We start from the raw sequence: 18,821 nt of genomic DNA, 5'->3' as shown, positions 1-18,821 counted from the left end.
TCGGTACGACGCTTCAAGCGTCTGGGTAGGTTCAGCCAGATGTGAACCTGAATCCTTCGAGGATATTCAGAGTTTACCTGAGGAAGAAGCAGGCAAGTGGCACAGGGCAATGGACAAAGAGATGAAGTCCATGAAAGATCTAGGTGTGTTCTCACTTACAGAGTTGCCACCAGGAAAGCAGGCTGTGAGTTGCAGGTGGGTTTACCGCTTGAAACCCACTGACGCTGGAGAGCCCCAGTATAAAGCCAGGTTAGTTGCTCGAGGATTTACGCAGAGGAAGGGAATACACTTCACGGAGGTGTATTCGCCAACGTCACGAGCGGAGACTTTGAGAACGCTTTTGGCTTGTGCAGCACAGAGAGGCTGGAAGGTAAACCACTTTGATGTGGATGTTGCCTACCTTAACTCAGATCTCCAGGAGGAGCTGTACATGATTCCTCCTTCGGGGTTTGAGAACTTGAGGCAGGGTGTTGTGTGGAGATTGCACAAATCCATCTATGGATTACGTCAATCTGCCAGAAACTGGAACATGTGCCTGAATGAAGCCTTAGAAGAGCTAGGTTTCAGAAGAAGTGTTGCTGATAGTTGCTTTTATTTGAGAGGATCAGGGGCAACACAAGAGTTTTTGCAGATTTATGTTGATGACGTGTTGTTTTTCTCAGAAACAGATGAACAGGCAGAGAAGTTTGCCAAAGAGCTAGGTAAACAGTTCAACCTTAAACAGCTTGGTGCTGTCAAAACCTATCTAGGTGTCAATGTTGAGCGTGCACAGGATGGAAGTTTTTTGCTCAGCCAGGGAGGTAAAATTGAGCAACTGCTTCAGAAAATGAGGATGAGTGATTGTGCAGGAGTGAGAAGTCCTATGGAGACTAGTTTTGTGAAGGACATCCAGCGAGTAGAACACGCTGCGTTCGAAAATACTGAAGTATTTCAGTCAGCCCTAGGGAGTTTGTTGTACTTGTCCCAGTGGAGCAGACCTGATATAGCGTTTGCTGTCAATCTGCTCAGCAGGGAAGCTTCAAACCCTAGTGTGCAAGCCTGGAATGGCATCAAGAGAATTCTGAGGTATTTGCAGGAAACCAAAGACTTTTGTCTTAGGTTGCCAGCGCAAGGAGAAGTGAAACTGACTTGCTTTGTGGACTTGGATTGGGCTAATCTTGAGGATCGCAAGTCTGTGTCTGGCCTAGTGGTGAAGTTTGGGAACTCAGTAGTTGGATGGAGGTCTAAGAAGCAAATTCTTATAGCGCTCTCATCCACTGAGGCTGAGTTCAGTGCTCTTTCAGAGGTGTGCAGAGAAGTAGAGTTCTATGCTTGCTTGGTGCAGGAACTTTGCGGAGTGGATTGTCTGCTGATACATGTTTTCGAGGACAATCAACCATGCCTGCGTTTGGCAGAGTCAGGTCAGTTCAAGGCTAGAACTAAACACCTAGACATTCGCTTTTGGAATGTGTGCCAGAGTGTTCAGGAGGGATTAGTTGCACTGACGTATTGTCCCTCTGCCAAGAACCTAGCTGATGGGTTCACGAAGCCACTCACCTTCCAAAGACATGGGGAGTTTTGTGAAGGTCTGGGTGTGGGACGACCAAGGGTCGATTCTCCCCTCAGGCGCGAGGCAAGAGGGGGTGTTGGGTGTAGTGAAGGGTTAACCTTCTGTGCCTCAAGCTTGAGAGGAGGCGCTTACAAGGGAAGTAAGCCAGGACATGACGAAGGCAGCTTGGAATGCTGTGAGCTGAGTGGAAAGCGAAAGCAGTTTGCTGCGTAGCTGCAAACAGAGGGAGAAGATGCAGCTGGAATCCGATGGCTTTTATGAATTGTAAATATGCTACTTTTGAGCAAATAAAGAGATATTAAGACAGAAGAAAAGCCTGGGCTTGTTTACTGCCCTTTCCAACACATGACCGCTGTGCAACTTTGCTATCTGCTAATTGCTTTATGACCTGCAGAGGCTGGCAGGGGGAAGCGTGCTGGACGCCGGACAATAAAGCAATAAATCTACTTAACAGGAAAATCCAGAGGCAACAGGTGGAGTTGGTGCTCCAGAGCAAAGTCTCTGCTGAAGAAATTACACGAGCTGCCCGAATCCAGCAGTCCCTTAACCTTGACAAGGTGCCCATTCGGGAGTTCTAGCATCACTTCTATGGCTATAGCTGCCTTGGGGGGGGGGTCAGGCTGGGGCACTTCTATTGGTTGCTGCCCTGGCTGCTGCCCCTGCTGGTTGGCAGCCAGGCGTTGTCGTTTCCCTGCACCTGCTCTTCCTCCCCCTTCTCGTTGTGGCCTGCAGCCCCCACCATCCCTTGCCAGGCTTTCCGTTGAGGGCAGACCTTAGCGAAATGTCCTGGTTGTTCACAGAGGAAACACTTCTTGGTAGTTTTCCAGTCCTTTCCCTCCCTTTTACGTGCCATCAATTTCCATTGGCTTTGCCGCCTGGGGAGGCTCCCTCGGTATCTCAGGAATGCGGTAGTCATGGAAACGTTCCCCTCTCATTTCCCGCTTCTCCTGAGCCCGCGCTTCTTGGCGTACGCCTATCGCGAGCACCGCCTTTGTGAGCTCATCCATCGACCGTGGGCGGGGCGCTCGGGACAACTCGTCTTTCACTTCGGGGGAAAGACCCGCCTCAAACAACATTTGTATCGGTTCAGAGTCCAGATCCCACCCGAGCCGGTGTACTAACATTGCAAAACGTGACCAGTAGCTTCTGACGGACTGGCTCCCCTGCTTGCAACCCATCAGTTCCCGACGTGTCACGCTTTGCTCCACCTCGCTGGAAAACATCACGTCCATCCCCTGAAGGAATTTCTTAAGGTCCTTCAAGGCATCATTTTGCGTCGCCATTAGGGGCCTGATCCATTCTCTCGCCCCATCCTGCAGATGCCCCACAATGTAAGCCACCCTCTCCCCGTCATCAGCAAAGTCATTTTTCTACAGCTCCAAAGCGTACTGCACTTCCGTTCGGAAAGCATTGTAGTCTTGGGGCTTCCCCCCAAATTTGTGTACCAGCCCCGGTACCTTCCTTGCGATGGGGGTGGCTCTGACCTGTGCATCCTGCGCCCGTCTTTCCTCCAGCCGCGCCGTCAGGATAGCTACGTGCGTCTTCAAGTCTCGGTTCCTCTCAACCAGACTCTGCACCGCAGCTGGCTGCTCCGTTTCTCCGGCTGTTCCTGTTTGGCTCATCTTGCTGCCTCTCCGGGGCTACGCACAAGCAACGTCAGGGACTAACGGATTGCTGTAATGGTTCTAGGGGTTGCTTGTGTGTAAATCAATGCCACCCTTGGCTGGTTGCCTGAATGAACCCTTTCTGTCTGGACAGCCACGCGCCCGTGGCTGTCTCAATCGCTGGCAGAATCCGTTAGTGGGCGTTTCTTGAACTTCTTCCAGCATAGAAGCTCTTTGACGCCTAGTCTCCGCCTACTTTCCCTGCGCGGAAGCCTTCTGCGCAGGGAGGGTGTGGGCATCGGAGGACCCGTGCTCTCCCCACTGGTTCCCGGCGAGCAGTCTTGGAGCCACCTCGCCGATTCCCCCATCTGCCCCCCTTCTCCACTGGTGTTACGCTGATTTCCTTCCCCAGAAGATGTGCTGCTTCTTTCCCTCCCGGGATGCTCTCCGGAATCCCTCTGGAGCCCTCCCTCTCCCTCTGGCTCCGATGGCAGTTCCCTGACAAATAATAATGAAAAAAGCTAAAAAAAAACTACAAAAAATATCAAAATACATGACATAAAATATAAACCATTATGGGAAAGAAAAAAGAAAAAGGAAAGAAGAAGGAGGATGGGGGGGGGGAGAAAATGTTACGATATAGAAGCAATGCAGCCGCGAGCAGCTGCTAGCTTGAAAGCAAAACATAATGGGAATGTTGGGACTGTTCCGTGGGAAACAAAGGGACAGTCTATTCACAGTGCAAAGCACCGGATTTAGCTCAGAGTGTAATATGAGCTGTACAGGTAGTACAGGAGGTGGAGTTTGTGCCTCTCGGCTGTTGGAGTTTGAACAGAGCAGACGTGTTTCTCTGTAATGCTGCAAAGACAGAAATAAAGGCATGTAAATACTTTTCTGTCTATCTCTTTCCCCTGCCTGGGGAGAGCAGGGAAGAGTGGTATGTTCTTCTCACGTTGAGGAGGATCGCCGATCACGACCTAGCCTGTATCCTGCTCGGGAATGCAGACAGGGAGGTCACCAGGAGATCAAGCCGGGTGCCTGGACAGTGGCCAGTTTCTCCTGATAAAGGCTTGATTTCCTAACATCTGGTAGCAACGGGTCGATGGTTTTGATCCCTGAAAACTGCAAGAGAGGTTGATGGATCGTACTTCATCCTCTGCACCAAGAGAAGGAAGTTAAAGTAACGTGCAGCTGGAAGCTACACAGACGGCTGGGCACCGGAGAAGGTGTTTGCTGAGCAACGGAGCCCCTAAGGTATGATGATTTTATGGCTGAGAGAGTGAACGCGAATTGAAGCAATCTTCGGTTCACTGAGTGTCTGCGTTTGGATGAAACCAGCACTGTGAGAGAGCCACATACTTCGCATACCTTGATAAGGAAAGAATGCACAGTTGCTAAGCAATGATACGTCAGTGTTCCTGAAGTGGAAAGTTACTGACAAAGGGGCTGGCTCAGTGAGAGGCTGGGAAACGAAGTTTGTTTTGTCTATGACGCTGCTTTTGGAAGGACTTTCAAACAGCTTGTGTTTAACTGCCAGGAGTGAGGCAGAAAACAGGCAATTGACTCTTGGATTTTACAAGTTCACTGCTGAGAGCTGAGGCTTGAGATTGAGATGGCTTTGTTCTCTAAGAAGCTCCGAGAAGCTTGTGAAGCTGGAGTGATAAGCAAGAGCCAAAGGAAAACTACCCCAGAAGGGGAGAGCCAAGATGATGCTGGCCAAATTCCTAAAAGCCTATCGAAAGCTGAGGAAAGCTTTGACCCCAGATGGGGGAGTGAAGGAACTGTTGCTGTTCCTGTTCTTGCTGCAACGGATGTTGCTGACAGGGGGAGTGAGGCTCGGAGATGTAGCGCCCCCACTACCATTGCAAGGAAAGAGCAAGCTGAAGCTCTGAGCGTTGTTTGTTGTTACAATTGTGGCCAACCTGGGCATCTTCAGCAGAACTGTAAAAGGCCACGTCAGCAGAAAGGAGCTAAGGGGAGCTCTGCAAAGCCTGAGGCGTCAGGCAAAAGTCGTACCAAGTCCCAGGTGAAACCTGCAATGGCTTTGATGTCACTAAAAGCCACACCAGAAGTGGAGAACACTTTTGTTTTGGACACTGGAGCGACGGAACACATGACGTCACACAGAGATCTGTTTTCAACGTTTTTGTTTTTTTATAAAATATTTTATTGCAATTTTTTAACAAAGGGAAATCACCAAACATATAAAACACCATCACCACTAAACAACATACAAAGAAAATACAGATAAACAGAGATATAGAACATAAAACAGAGAAAAAAGAAAAAATCACAACCTTTCATACATTTTTTCCATAACTGTCTGGACTTCCTCACGCCTCCCTTTCCTGCGTTCTCTATAAAAAGCTTAAAAACCGCAATTTATTACCTTATTTCAATTCTTATATTCAAATTCTCATACATTTTGCCTCTAATTTTATGCTTCTAATTTTAAATGTTTCCACCAAATATTTAGCTGCTTAGTTTAGGCATAACATTACTTCAAATCTCATCTTTATCATTCCGCTTATTCTCATATATTTCTCATCTAGGCTGCTGATACCATATTATTTCCTTTCATGCACTTTCTTAACATTCATACAGTTTATAAAGTTTTTGTAAATAATCTTTGAACTTCTTCCATTCCTCTTCCACCGCCTCTCTTCCCAGGTCTCGAATTCTGCCAGTCATCTCAGCCAGCTCCATGTAGTCTATCAGTTGCGTTTGCCATTCTTCCAGTGTGGGCAAATCTTGTGACTTCCAATATTTTGCGATGAGTATTCTTGCTGCTGTTGTTGCATACATAAAAAAAATTCTGTCCTTCTTTAACACCTTCTGGTCGACAATGCCTAAGAGGAAGGCCTCTGGTTTCTTAGGGAAGGTATACTTGAATACCTTTTTTAACTCATTATAAATCATTTCCCAGAAGGCCTTCACCCTCGGACAGGTCCACCAAAGGTGAAAGAATGTTCCTTCAGTCTCCTTACATTTCCAACATTTATTATCATGCAAGTGATATATTTTTGCAAGCTTAACTGGGGTCATGTACCACCTATATATCATTTTCATAATATTTTCTTTCAAGGCATTACATGCCGTAAACTTTACACCGGTGGTCCATAACTTTTCCCAGTCAGCAAACATAATGTTATATCCAATATCCTGTGCCCATTTTATCATAGCTGATTTAACCGTTTCATCTTGAGTGTTCCATTTCAACAGCAAGTTATACATTCTTGAAAGTACCTTAGTCTTAGGTTCTAACAGTTCTGTTTCTAGTTTCGATTTTTCCACCTGGAATCCTATCTTTTTATCCATATTAAAAACCTCCCTAATTTGAGCATAGTGTAACCAGTCTCGCACTTTACCCTTTAATTTCTCCAAGCTCTGCAACCTCCACGTTTCTCCAACTTTTTCAATTATTTCCCAATATTTCGGCCATTCGGCCTCCATATTGAGTCTTTTCCGAGCCTTGGCCTCCATAGGTGACAACCACCTTGGGGTCTTGTTTTCTAGTAAGTCTTTGTATTTTAACCAGACATTAAATATTGCTTTCCTGACAATGTGGTTCTTGAAAGTTTTATGAGCATGCCATCCAAAAGCATTGTTAAACCCTTCCAGATCCAGGACATCAGTGTTCTCAAGAAGTAGCCAATCCTTCAACCAGCAGAAAGCTGCAGCTTCATAATATAACCTTAAGTCCGGCAGGGCAAACCCCCCTCTTTCCTTTGCATCAGTTAAAATTTTTAATTTTATTCTGGGCTTTTTGCCCTGCCAGACAAATTTAGAAATATCTTTCTGCCACTTTCCAAAACATTCCACTCTGTCCACAATCTGTAGGGCCTGGAACAAAAACAACATTTTTGGCAACACATTCATCTTTATAGCAGCTATTCGGCCCAACAAGGAAAGTTTCAATCTTGTCCAAATTTCTAAATCCTTTTTAATTTCTGACCAGCATTTTTCATAGTTGTCTTTAAATAAATTCAAATTTTTGGAAGACAAGTTAACCCCTAGGTACTTCACTTTTTTAACCACATTTAAGTCTGTCTCCTTCTGAAACCTTTCTGTTTCCATAGATGTCAAAATTTTTTCCAAAACCTTGGTTTTCTGCTTGTTTAATTTAAATCCCGCCATCCGACCAAACTCATAGATCAATTCTAAAACTCTTTTCGTACTAGACTCTGGCTCCTGTAATGTTAAAACCAGGTCATCTGCAAACGCCTTAAGTTTGTACTGTTTGGCTCCGACCTGTATCCCTTCCACCAACCGGTCCCCTCTAATCATGTTCAAAAGTACCTCCAGAACCGAAATAAATAACAGAGGGGAGATAGGACAACCTTGTCGTGTTCCTTTTTCAATCTTAAACTCTTCTGTCACCACATTGTTAACTATCAATTTAGCTTTTTGCTCTGAATAGATTGCCTCTATTCCATTTTCAAACCCCCGTCCCACTCCCATCCCTTCCAAATTTTTCTTCATAAACTTCCATGAAATATTGTCAAATGCTTTTGAAGGAATGGGTTTCCAAAACCCAAAAAAACTGACTGTGCAGGCAGTTTTTAAACTGCACCAAAATCCCCATTTCTCCTTAGCTAAAATGCATAAACTTCAGCCGTTGAGCAAATGCAAAACAAGAACACAGCTCTCTCCCTTATCAGTTTGACGGCAAGACTGGCCTTGACTCTACCAGTAGAACAGACACAGACATATCTTATGTTCTGACCACAAATGATGCAGAGACCCAAGTCTGGGACTAACGCCAGAGCATGTTCTCGGAAGTAGTGACCTCTTGCTCCAAGATAGGAGTAGGAACAGGAATATCCTTTTATGGTCAGGAGTGCAGGAAGGAAATCCCTTTTAAGGTTAAGAGTGCCAGAGCAGGAACATATGTGATGTCAACCCGCGTACATAGGCTGACGTGGTTGGGCTCTGAGGGGAGGAGGGAGAGGGTGCCTGGAGGATATAAAAACTGCATGAAACTTGTCATTTCTTTGTACTTGCTGTGGACTCACCACGCAAGTGCCTTCTGCTATCCGGAGAGCAGAATAAACTCTTTCTTTGAACCAACTCGGTGTCATTTTGACTTCCTTCCTCCTGTTCCAGAGCAACGCAGACCCAATCGGTGAACTCCAATAAGGCTACACTTTCTCTGCATCTATGAAAATTAACACTGCTTTAGTATTGATATTCGTTTGTAAAAGTTCCAAAATGTCAATAATATTCCTAGTGTTATCATCTGTTTTCAACGTTTAAGAAGCAAAGCTTCGCCGTGAAACAGGCCAACGGTCAGGAGCTGGAAGCGACCGGGATTGGAACTTTGTATCTTGAAAGTCTGAACTTGACTATTAACAATGTGTAATTGGTTCCTGATTTAAAGTTCAATCTGCTGAGTGTTTCGCAGATCGCAAAGAAAGGACTGACTTTGTCCTATGATAGTGAAAGCTGCAAGATCTTCAAAGATGGAGAACTGTATCTTTCTGCCAAAGAGAAAGATGGACTGTATTTGTTGACTTTTGATCAAAGTGATTACATGAAATGTAATTCATCTGATTCTAACATGATTTCTCTCGCAGGTGTGACGAAGGACGTCAAGAAGTCGACAAGGGTCGACAGAGCATTTCAGCGGGTGTATGCTGATGTGATTGGTCCTCTAGCACCATCTAGAGGCAATGCAAGATATTATCTTGTGTGTGTGGATCATTTCTCTCATTATGTCTGGGTATATGTGTTGGAGAAACCACAAGAAACCTTAGAAAGGTTTAAAGAGTTTTGTGACAAAGTTAAAAATGTTCATGATACTAACATTGATTGTCTTTTCACAGATGAAAAGCCAGTTTTTCTTTTACAGGATTTTCAGGATTTCCTGGATAAGAAAGGGATAAGGCACAGGACAGCTGTTTCTGCAGAAGCATGGAACAGAAGTGTCTGTGTACAAGTGAACAAAGAATTGCAAAATGGGATGAAGGCGCAATTGCTGAGTTCACATTTGCCACATGAGTTTTGGGCGGAGTCGATAATGTGTTATTGTTACAGTTGGGTGAGAAAAGTTTCAAAAGGTTTGGGATGTTCTCCTTTTGAAAAGTTGTTCCACAGAAAACCTTCTGTTGCCCATTTTAAGGTTTTTGGGTCTCATGTGAGGACAGACGCTCCAGGTGGAGTAAAGAATGCCAAAGGCATTTTTGTGGGTTATGAAAAGGGTCTCTACAGAGTAATTTTGTCTGAATCTGGTCAGGTGATTCTCACAAAATTTCTAGAGAGTGCTCCTGAGCAGGAGAGAGTAATTGTTCACACATTTCCCACTGAGGACAATTCAGATGATGATGATGATTTTACTGACTACAGTAGTACTGAGAGTGACAGTGATAGCTCAAAGAGCTCAGTTGACACAGTCATTGAGAGGAAATCTCACACAATGGATAGACCTTCACAGATGAAGGAAGAACCACTGTTCACTATTGGAACTGGTTCTCCAAAAAGTCCTGAGACTGAACCAGTAAGCAGAGAGGATCAGCACCTCATACGTAGGTCTGAGAGAGTTACAAAGTGTGTACCACCCAAGAGGTATTCAAAAGAGTTTGCTAACTCAGCTGTAGCATGTGTTACTATTGTTGACAACTCAAGACAGGTTGAAGCTGTGTCTAAGTCAGAGACAAAGACACAACAGAGAGTTGCTAAGCGTAACACTACATTCCCTAGCCAAGGTAATGCAGATGCACTCATTCCTTGGAAGACAGACAACCAGAGAGGTACACTGGGGAAACCAGTGGTGGGTAGTTCTGTTTGTTTTCTTCTCTGGATCACGCGTTGCTCGCAGCGCACATTGATTCATATGGGGGAGTATGTTACGATATAGAAGCAATGCGGCCGCGAGCAGCTGCTAGCTTGAAAGCAAAACATAATGGGAATGTTGGGACTGTTCCGTGGGAAACAAAGGGACAGTCTATTCACAGTGCAAAGCACCGGATTTAGCTCAGAGTGTAATATGAGCTGTACAGGAAGTACAGGAGGTGGAGTTTGTGCCTCTCGGCTGTTGGAGTTTGAACAGAGCAGACGTGTTTCTCTGTAATGCTGCAAAGACAGAAATAAAGGCATGTAAATACTTTCCTGTCTATCTCTTTCCCCTGCCTGGGGAGAGCAGGGAAGAGTGGTGTGTTCTTCTCACATTGAGGAGGATCGCCGATCGCGACCTAGCCTGTATCCTGCTCGGGAATGCAGACAGGGAGGTCACCAGGAGATCAAGCCGGGTGCCTGGACAGTGGCCAGTTTCTCCTGATAAAGGCTTGATTTCCTAACAGAAAAAAGAAAAAAGAAAAAGAAAAGAAAAAAAGAGGAAGATGAGCCAAAACACAAGAAGGCTCATCTATTGTATGCTTCCGTCAAGGTCACAACAGATCATTATTCTTATCAATTCTCTCTATCTGCATTCCAAGGAATCCCTCATCTTGGTGTCAGGGAACATTTCCCTATGCAGTATCATTCTAAACATAACCAGGTCTTTCTTGATGAACCCTTACCCCCATGATACAGTGGTACCTTGGGTTACATAGGCTTCAGGTTACATATGCTTCAGGTTACAGACTCCGCTAATCCAGAAATAGTGCTTCAGGTTAAGAACTTTGCTTCAGGATGAGAACAGAATTTGTGCTCCGGCGGCGCGGTAGCAGCAGGAGGCCCCATTAGCTAAAGTGGTGCTTCAGGTTAAGTACAGTTTCAGGTTAAGAACAGACCTCCGGAACGAATTAAGTACTTAACCCGAGGTACCACTGTAATTATTTAAACATTCCTATTCTTCTTTCACCATCTTTTTAGGTTTATCTCTTATTGCATCTGTCAGCTTCGCAAGCTCCAAGTACTTGCGCAATTTGACTACCCATCCATCTTTAGTGGGTGTATTTTTATCTTTCCAGTGTTTTGCCACAATAACCCTTGCTGCTGACGTCGCATACATAAATAACCTGGTTTTATTTTTGGGAATATTATCTGAAACCATTCCTAGTAAAAATTCTTCCGGTTTCTTGCTAAATGTAGTTTTTATCAATCTCTTTATCTAGTCATAAATCATATTCCAAAATCTTTGTATCTCTAGACAGGACCACCACATATGGTAGTATGTTCCTATCTGTTTCTTACATCTCCAGCATTTGTTATTGTATGATTTATTTATTTTTGCTAGTTTTACAGGGGTCAAGTACCATCTATAGTACATTTTCATATGATTTTCCCTTATAAGGAAGCAAGCTGTGAATTTTATATTTTTAGTCCATAATTCATTCCAAATACTGGGTTTGATCATATGTCCCAGGTCCCTCTCCCATTTTACTGTAGTTTATTTGATATCCTCCTCTTTTCTTTGCCAATTCAAAAATAGTTTGTACATTTTTGAAAGTGTCTTTTGATTATTATATAATATATCCTTTTCCAGATAGGATATTTTGTTGTCAAATCCTTTTGTGATGGGATGATGAGCTGCTTGTGCGTAAAATGCAAGTCCCTCAGAGTTTGATCAGGTTTTCAAACCTCTGCCTGTGACGGAGCCCCTCCGGCATGGCTGCGTCAGTCGCTAGCAGAATCCGAAAGTGGTTGCTTTCGGAATCGTTTCCAACATAAAAGCTCCTTAACGGAAACACGTCTTCTGGACTCTCGGCGTGACAGTTTCCGGCGAGGAGTGGGTGTCCCTATAGGAGGTCCTGAGACCTCCCCACTGTTTTCGCTGGAAGCGTCTCTGAGCCATCCCTCCGACTCACTTTCCCTTGGAGTTCCTCCTCTCCCCCTACTGGTTCCCTCTTCAGCTGCTACGTCTCTCTCAACCTCAGTGAGCCTTTGCACCTCCTGTCCGTCCGATGGCAGTTCCCTGACATCCACCTCCCCTCCAGGGCCCCCTTCACCCCCTCCCGTCTCCTCCCCTACGGGCGGTGAGGAGGTAAAACCCCTGAAAGAACCTCCCTCATCTTCCGAAGTCTCGAACACTTCCCTCCACTTGTTGCTGTCCCTGGTCTCTCGGTACTCCTCGTCATCGGAGTCCATTCCCTCTTCCAACTCCGAATCCGCGAATCCTTCCAGTTCCTCTTCCTCGTCGGTGGTGCCGAAATGCTCCCTCCTAAACCTTGCTACAGGCTGAGGTTTCCTCGGGAATCTTTGGTGGAACGTTTCTATTAAAACCTCGTCATTGACCTCCCCTGCAGTCACCCAGGTGTTTTCTGACTCCGGTTCCCCTTCCCACGCCACCAAATACTCCACCTGATTTCCCTTCCACCTGGAATCGAGGATTTCCCCTACATGGTTGCTGCTTTCCCTTTCTTCCAAGGCGGGTTCCCTGGCGTGCTCCCCTTCACGTCCCCCCCTGTACGGTGACAGTAACGACCTGTGGAACACTGGGTGCAATTTCATGTGGTTGGGCAACCGGAGTTTGAAAGCCACTGGGTTGATCTGCTGAATGACCTCAAAGGGTCCCAATCTTTTGGGTCTCAATTTCTTACAACCCCCTTTGAACGGCAACCCTTGGGTTGACAGCCACACCTGATCCCCCACCCTTATGGTTTCACCTTCCCTTCTGTTCTTGTCTGCCTGCTTCTTATATTGTGCCTTGGCCCTTTCTAAGTTGAGCTGGAGCTGATGATGGATCGCTTCCATCTCTTCTACAAAATGTTCGGCCGCTGGGACGCTCCATCTCTCCCCTCCATCCCCTGGAAATGCCCTGGGGTGACACCCGTAATTAGCCAAAAAGGGGCTCATCCCTGTGGACACATTCTCCGCATTATTGTAGGCAAATTCTGCCAGCGCCAACTTTTCGACCCAGTCGTTCTCTCTGTCATTGACATAACACCTCAGATATTGTTGGAGGGTGCCATTTGCTCTTTCCGCCTGCCCGTTGGTTTCAGGGTGCCGGGCAGTCGAAAAATTGACTTCCACGTGCAGCAAGCTCATGAGCTTCCTCCAGAACCTGGAAGTAAATTGTTTGCCCCTGTCTGAGACCACCCTCAAGGGGGCGCCGTGCAACCTAAAGATGTGTTCTACAAACAACTTCGCGGTTTCTTCCGCTGTGACTGCATGTGAGCATGCTACAAAGTGGCCCATCTTAGTTAACAGGTCTACTACTACCATGATGGCTGTTTTCCCCTTGGACGTCGGCAGATCCGTCATAAAATCTACCGATACCGCTTCCCAAGGCCGTTCTGGCGTGGGTAATGGTTCTAATAACCCTGCCGGCGCCCTTCTTTCCCCTTTGGCTCGCTGACATTGGTCACACCCTCTTACATACTCCCTTACATCTTCCCTCACCTTGGGCCACCAAAATTCCCTGGTAACCAACCACATGGTCTTGTGTTGCCCAAAATGTCCCGCCGTGGGGCTATCGTGCAACTGCTTGAGTACTCTCCCCCTCAATTCACCTTCGGGTATATACAGTGCCCCTTTGTAATACAATGCCCCATTTCTTTCCTCAAAACCTCCGGGGCTCTCGCCCTCCCCCCTGAGACCTCTGAGCTTATCCTGGGCATATTCATCATTTTCCGTTTCCTCTACCAGTTCTCGTTGCCCCACCAGCGCCGCCCCACACACCCAGCGGTCCTCAGGGATGACATGTCTCTCTTCGATTGCCCCCTCCCCCTCCAAATACTCTGGTTTGCGTGAGAGAGCGTCCGCCCTGACGTTTTCTGGGCCTGGCACATAACAAATTTCAAAGTGGAATTTGGAGAATTCCTGTGCCCATCTCACTTGTCGTTGGTTGAGCACTCGAGCCGTTCTCCAATACTCTAAATTCTTGTGGTCGGTGCACACTTGCACCTTGTGTTGTGCCCCAATTAATAAATGTCTCCACCTCCGGAACGCTTCGTGAATGGCGAGTAGTTCCCTGTCATACACCGTGTAGTTCCTCTCGGATTTATTCAGCTTCCGCGAGAAGAAGGCACACGGTCTCCACTCCGACGTACTCCTCCCCGGTTGAAGAAGCACCGCCCCTACCGCCCGGTCGGACGCATCGGTTTCCACTCTCATTGGTTTTCGTAAATCCACATGCAGAAGTTGTTCTTTCGAGGCGAAAGCCCTTTTCAGTTCTTCAAATGCTCGCTCCGCCTCCGCCGTCCAAACAAATTTCTTCTTGCTGCTGAGGCAGTCGGTGATGGGCGCCGTCAAGTGGGCAAAGTTCTTGATGAACTTCCGATAGAAGTTCCCAAACCCCAGGAATCTTTGCACATCCTTCTTGGTCTTCGGTGTCTTCCATTCCAGTACCGCTTGGACCTTGCCTGGATCCATTGCCAATCCCTTGTCTGACAAGCGGTACCCCAGGAATTCCACCTCCTTGGTATGAAACTGACACTTCTCCAGTTTCACCCACAGCTGGTTGGCTTGCAGCCTGCCCAACACTTCTCGAACGTCCCTCAAATGCTGCTCCTCATCCTCCGAATATACCAACACGTCGTCTAAAAAGGCCACACAATTCTTGTAGAGCAAAGGTCCCAGGACGTGGTTCATAAAGGCTTGAAAGCACGCCGAGCCTGCTTGTAGACCGAAGGGCATCACGAGGTATTCAAAGGCTCCCAAAGGGGTGAACATGGTGGTCTTCCATTCATCCCCCTTCCTTATGCGTATCAGGTTGTACGCCCCCCGCAGGTCCAGTTTTGTAAAAATCTTTCCCTTCCTCACCCTGGTCAAAATGTCATCAATTCGGGGCATAGGGAAAGCCAGGGGTTCCGACACTGCATTCAGGGCCCTAAAGTCCACTACAAGCCTCGGCTTATCTGTGTTTTTTTTGTCCACAAAAAACACTGGGCTGCCCCCCACCGCTCGGGACTCTCTGATGAAACCTCGTTTCAGGTTTTTGTCAATGAACTCCCTCAACTCCTGCATCTCCTTGTCTGACATGGCGTACAGCTTGCCCACTGGGAGTTGGGCCCCAGGGAGTAGATTGATTTGACAGTCAAAGGGTCTATGCGGCAGCAGTTTGTCTGCTTCCCTTTCGCTGAATACGTTGCTCAGATCTGCGTATTGCGGGGGCACCTTCCCTTTATCCGTTACTTCCATCCCGGCTAGGGTGACTCTGGCTCCTCCCGGAACCTTCCCCTCTTTGCAGTGTTCTAGGCAATGCGCTGACCCAAAGGAGACCACCCTCTGATGCCAGCCCACTAGCGGATCGTGTAGCGCCAGCCAGCTCATCCCCAAAATGATGGGTGGCCACGTTAAACGCTATCCGTTCGGTGTGCCTTGCCACCCTCATTATCATCGGGACAGTCTGTTGGCTAACTTCTCCTCCCAACAGCTCTCTGCCGTCAATCGTGGTCACCTGCAAGGGGTTACTTAAAGGGATGGTCTGTATCTGGTGCTCAGCTGCAAACTCCTTACTCATGAAATTACAGGAGCTGCCTGAATCCAAAAGCGCCTTGATCTTTAGTGGGTGTCCGTTTGGCAGCTCTAGTAACACCTCTATCACTAAAGCAGGTCTTGGAGGTTCCGGCGTGGGCACTTTCACTGCTCTTTGGCCTGGCTGCTGTGCCCCGACGGTGGCAGCCAGGCGTTGGCTTTTACTTGCTCCTTGCCTTCCTCCTCTTTTTCCCCAACAGCTCCTGCCATCCCTTGCCATTCCTTTCTTTGTGGGCAGACTCTGGCAAAGTGACCTGGCTGTTGGCAGAGATAACATTTCTTGGCTCTCTTCCCCTCCTTCTTCCGCCCTTCACTGGGATTTGAAACTGCGCGCGCCCGCGCTGTTCCAATTTCCATCGGCTCTGCCGGCGGGAAAGGTGGCTCTGGAATGTCTGGAATGCGGAAATCCCTCCAACGTTCCCCTTTCCCTTCCCGCTTTTCCAAAGCCCTCGCCTCCTGGCGTGCTCCTATGGCCAGCGCGGATTTGGTCAGCTGGTCCATAGACTCCGCCCTGGGCGCCCGGGAAAGTTCATCTTTCACGGCCGAAGAAAGCCCCTCTTCGAAAAGCATTTGGATGGGTTCCGCCGATAGATCCCACCCCAACTTATGGATCAGCATGGTAAACTCAGTCCAGTACTCACGGACAGATCGGCTCCCCTGTTTGCAAGCCATTAACTGCCTTCGCACCACTCCCTGCTCAATGTCGCTGGAAAACATCAGGTCCATGGCACGAAAAAACTTCCTCGTGTCCTTTAGGATCTCATTATTCACTGCCATCAGGGGTCTAACCCAGTCCTTCGCTCCCGATTCGAGATGGCCAATTACAAAAGCCACTCGCGATTCCTCGTCGGGGAAGTCATCAAACTGCAGGTTGAGAGCATATTGCATCTCTGTTCTAAAGGCATGATAGTTCCTGGGATCCCCCCCAAACTTCTGCACCAATCCTGGCACCTTTCTGGCGAGCGGGGTGGTTTTCTCCTTTCCGTTTTCTGCATCCTGAGCCCTCCTCTCCTCGAGCCTCGCCGTTTGCAGTGCAAGCTGGATCTCCAACGCCCTGTACCTTTCTTCCAGGCTTGGACCCCCTCCAGCTGCTCCTGCTCCTCCGGTTCCGGCTGGGTCGCTCATGATGCCTCTCCCTGCACAAGCTGGCTTTCGAGGACTTTCGGATTGCTGTGATGGGATGATGAGCTGCTTGTGCGTAAAATGCAAGTCCCTCAGAGTTTGATCAGGTTTTCAAACCTCTGCCTGTGACGGAGCCCCTCCGGCATGGCTGCGTCAGTCGCTAGCAGAATCCGAAAGTGGTTGCTTTCGGAATCGTTTCCAACATAAAAGCTCCTTAACGGAAACACGTCTTCTGGACTCTCGGCGTGACAGTTTCCGGCGAGGAGTGGGTGTCCCTATAGGAGGTCCTGAGACCTCCCCACTGTTTTCGCTGGAAGCGTCTCTGAGCCATCCCTCCGACTCACTTTCCCTTGGAGTTCCTCCTCTCCCCCTACTGGTTCCCTCTTCAGCTGCTACGTCTCTCTCAACCTCAGTGAGCCTTTGCACCTCCTGTCCTTCCGATGGCAGTTCCCTGACACCTTTTATCCTTTTCAAGGGCGGCTTTTAGTTGATAATACTCCAGCCAGGTTATTCCCGTCTGTTTCAGTTCTCTTAGGTCCTTTATTTTCGGATCGCTACTTATTTCCTCTACTAAATCCTTGTATGTTAACCAATCGCTGTTCATATTTTTCACATGAGCCGTCATAGATTCCATCGGTGACAACCACCATGGTGTTTTGGTCACTACTGATTTTTTACTCCTCTCCCATACTTCATATAATGCCCTTCTCACAATATGATTTAAGAATCCTTTGTGGGATTTAACCTTGTCATGGCCTATGTAGCCTTGCCACCCATATACAATATCCCATCCCTCCAGATCTAGGACTTCTGTGTTTTTAATTAATATCCAGTCCTTAATCCATGTCCAGCTTGCTGCCTCAAAGTACAGTTTAAGGTCAGAGACCGCAAAGCCTCCTCTTTCCTTCAGCTCTGTTAGTAGCTTAAATTTTATGCGCGGTTTTTTCCCTTGCCAAATAATTTTGGCAAGGTCTTTCTGCCATTCCTTAAAACACTTTACACCTCTAATTATAGGTATTGTTTGGAACATAAAAATCATCTTTGGCAATGCCATCATTTTAACTGTGGATATTCTTCCCCACAGGGACAAATTCAATTTCCCCCAGATCTCTAATTCTTTTTTTATTTCCTTCCACTTCTTCTCGTAATTATCCTTATATAAATTTATATTTTTATTGGTGATCCAAACCCCCAAATAATTTACCTTATTAGCTACCTTTAAACCTGTTGTATTTTCCAATTCCTCTTGTTCTGACTTACGTAAATTTTTCGTTAATAATTTGGATTTTCTTTTATTCAATTTGAACCCAGAGACCTTCCCATATTCTTACAGTTGTGCAAGCATTTTGGATACTTTTCACTGGGTTTTCAGTGGTTACGATTACATCGTAGGAGAGAGGGCACCCCTGTCTTGTCCCCTTTTCAATGCTGAACTCTTCGGTGATCTCGTTATTTATTAGCAATTTTGCTTTTTGGTTATCATATATTGCCCTAATTCCATTAATTATTCCCCCCCCCCCCATGTCCAGACCTTTAAAAGTTTCCAATGGGAAATTCCATGATACTCTATCAAAGGCTTTTTCTGCATCGACCAATAACATGGCAATCTTTTTACTTGGTTTCATTTCCACATACTCCAAAAGGTCAATTATTATTCTTGTATTATCTTTTATGTGTCTATCCGGTAGGAAACCCGGCTGGTCTCTGCTGATTATTTTGTTTAGAATCTTTTTGAATCTATTAGCCATCACTCCAGTATAGATTTTATAATCTGTATTCAACAGGGAGACTGGTCTATAATTTTTCATTTCTGTCAGCTCCATTCCCTGTTTCAGGATTAGAGTGATCAGTGCTTCTTTCCATGATTGTGGTATATCCTTCCCCCCCCCCCCCCAATATTCATTATTCTATGTAATATAGGGTGGATTACTTCTTCCAGGTTCTTATAGTATATTAATGTGATTCCGTCTAGGCCTGGCGATTTGCCACTCTTCATTTTCTTTATCACTTGTGCTATTTCATCTATTTCTATACTAGAATTTAGGGCCTCAACTTCTTTTTCAATTCTTGGTAATTTATTTTGTTGTAAATACTCTTCCATTTTATTAACATCTAATTGTTCTTGTTTATACAATTCTTTATAAAAAAAATTAAAATGTTAGTTTTATTTTTACTGGGTCAGTTACCGT

Source organism: Podarcis muralis, chromosome W, assembly GCF_964188315.1.
Source record: "Podarcis muralis chromosome W, rPodMur119.hap1.1, whole genome shotgun sequence".
In the NCBI taxonomy this organism is placed as follows: domain Eukaryota; kingdom Metazoa; phylum Chordata; class Lepidosauria; order Squamata; family Lacertidae; genus Podarcis; species Podarcis muralis.
Note: the sequence above shows the minus strand (reverse complement) of the source record.